Here is a 3262-nt window from a genome sequence, read left to right on the forward strand (position 1 = left end):
AGAGGCACGATCGATGTTGATGGGTGATCACTAACGCCTATCAGACAGCCTGGATTAATGTCAGAAAGTCCCCTTTAAATAGCGTGGGACGGTTGTAACTGTTGCACTCTCACTCACTCGCTTGTTCGGAATACAGCTGTTGTGTTCCCTTCTGTGAGTCTTTTCTCCTCCGACATTGGCACTGGAGCGGGTCAGCAGCAGATACCACAGATCGAAGAATCAGCAGATATAACAGGTTGCTATATCCGCCTAGATATTTGAGTGATCGCCAATAATGCTCAGCTGGTCTACCTTGGTCAGCCCAATGTTCTTCTCATGGTGAATATGAACGTCGGAACATACTCGCCCCCCGGAACTGCGTTGCAATAGTGAATTATTAGTATGTAGCCAGCTCAATGACTGCTTATTGCAGAAAGCTATCGGTTGTTTTCCCCAAATGCCAGCTGGTGTTTTGTTGATAGACTTTACTGTTTGTCTTCAACCTCTGAAGCTATTCATGAAAGATGCTAGAGATTACAGTAGACAAATAACACACTTGTAATATTATAACTTCTAAATACATCACCGAGTAGTTCTCTATTCCCACATGCGGCACCTCCTTGATCAGACCGATGAACTTTCCCAAAACATCGCTATTCCAATTTGTCTGGCTGTTAGAACAGGTTTTAGAAAACCAGCCAAGTTCTTGCCAGTGTACTGATATCCGTCCTATAGTTTATCACTGGAATGGTTACACGCTCGAGAGCCTCACCGTATACCATCATTCCCTGTGTTAGTCTTACATTTTTAGTCATATTAAGTGTATGTAGTACCCTGGAGAACAGGCTTTTTTCCCGATTAACTTCTACTTATTCGTTTACGCAGTACGCTCCAGTGAATAAAACAGAACTTGTAACTGCCTTTTAATATGTCATGTTGGCCCATAGTTTACTAGCAGTGACTTCATTTGGAGTATCGATAAATATGGCAACTGATGTATCCTTTGATGTTGGCTGTGCATCATTAGATTGCGCAGCTTCTATATCGACACACAAAGTGACTTTGTAGCGGTTTTTCATTGTTCACTGTCCACCAGGAAGCTATTCATAGACTGGGCTACTAGCTAATGTGCCATCTGTTCTGTTTTGTGTCGTGCTCTCTGATACCTTACTGGATTACTTCTTCATCTGGTACGATGTACTTGGTTGATTAAAGACCCCATGTGAAACTTTGAGATTACTGACTTCAAAAGTTGACTTGTTATCTGTTCTAGCTTTTTTCTGTGCAATTATTTGTTGCTTTCTGATCAAAAGTGACGGTCTAGCTTTCTGCATGAGGCAGCTACTGCAAATGATGTAACCATAGACAGAAAACTTTTGAAACCAACATGCTGAGTCGAGACATTCTATACAGTCTTATGAGTAAACTGTAGTCAAGTAAAGCACTCACTTTCTGGGTGGCAGGTGCTAAATCAGCAAGTGCGACCTACGTTTGAGTGCTGTATCGTGCCGCTACAGACTAGACTAGACAGACTAGACTATAGACTAAACCCAGCAGGGTTTACCGCACAAACCACTGCATCCCAGATTAAGCATTGGTGTCTACTGTCATCCAGGTTTCTTAACGCTACTTCTTTCATCAGCTACTCATTCTACTCAGCCAACCCAATCCCACACCAAAGATTTTATCGCGATTTGTAATGAAACATTGACAACCATGCCACTAAGCTGGGTGAGCAGAGCAAAGACCACTGTCTTATCAAGTTTACACAAATGTGGAGATTGCGGTACCGAATATGTTGATAATGTTTCCACGGTCAGTGGTCACTACTAAGCTTTCTTTGCCAATCCTTTCTAGAAATAACAGTTCTTCACTTTTCATGTTTTAGCCCGCTCTTACATCGATGCAGCTGATCTGGAGGCGGGAATATTTTGATTGCTTCAAGCGACTACTGTTCGGTATTTTGTTATTTATTGTAGGCTTTCGCGGAATACAACATGCATTGCTCGGTAGGTTCGCACGACGAAACTAATCTTGCTTGTTTACGTAGGATCAAGACCTTGTTATTCAATGTTTGAAAACGGGTTTGTTGGTGCAGACGGAAACTGGCAGCCTTCTGACTGCTTGGCTCACCGCTATTACCCAAGGTTTGTAGTTCTCTGTGAGAAAAATATACCGCCTATTTTTCAGCACCGTTTTGAGGTGCCAAAGACGCGCATCCAAGAAAATGATATCCAATAAAATATTCTTCCTGGGTGATTCTGACTTGGTGCCGCTTTTTTATCAATTCGCCTCTTACGTGACACAAACTGGTGAACCAGGGACAGAAGTGGTCGACTGGGGAAAATCTTGGAACGTTACAAAGGTTCCTGACCGAGTCTTCAACCTGGTAGGCAGCGTCAACATATCATTTTGAGTTGTTTGGTCATGTATGGAAACACAAGCCTTACCAAACTTGCAATCTGTGGCAACTAAATTAGTCACTTTATAAACTTCATGAACAGTGATTTCTTGTTGAATAAGTAAGTAAGTAAGTGATTAAGTAAGTAAGTAAGTTAAGTAAGTAAGTAAGTAAGTAAGTAAGTAAGTAAGTAAGTAAGTAAGTAAGTAAGTAAGTAAGTAAGTAAATAAGTAAGTAAGTTGGCAAGCAAGTAAGCAAGTAAGTAATAAAAAACGGTTGTTAAACGGTTGAATAAACGCGGCTGGGAATTTTCACCGTAAAATAGTGAAACCTTGTACATCCAGATGTAGCAACGGTTTTAAATCCACTGAGCAAAGTGGGTCAGGATTTCGAGGATGAATGACATTTAATATGATCGGATTTCTCTCCGCGTGAGTCCCGATTTCTACCCACCTGTAATCTGCTGCTGTGAACTCCAGGTTATATTTAAGGACACTTATCATTTTTTCGTTCTGTGAACCAAAATCGGCAGTCACTTTTGCATTTTTGTGACACACAGTATATCAGTGATCACTATTTCGTACGGTCTTCTCTTCGTTATGACTTTATTTGTACTCATCTGATGACTTTGCAGTCTGGTGTTGGAAATTCAACTGGCTCACGCAACAGTCTGAATGACTCGAGTTAGCCTTAATCTCTCCTCTGGGAGCCTGCAATGGCATTACCAGTGACACTAGCATAGGTGAAGTGATTTTGTTTTTAGCAAAGACGAATTACAGATATAACATGGAAACGATGATGAAGAGAGTGTATTCGTAAAGTCAAAATCGGAGAAACTCGGGACAAGTGTAGGATAATTTGGTATATCCAGCAGAAGGGGGA

The sequence above is a fragment of the Opisthorchis viverrini genome (genome assembly GCF_000715545.1).
Source record: "Opisthorchis viverrini unplaced genomic scaffold opera_v5_64, whole genome shotgun sequence".
NCBI lineage: Eukaryota > Metazoa > Platyhelminthes > Trematoda > Opisthorchiida > Opisthorchiidae > Opisthorchis > Opisthorchis viverrini.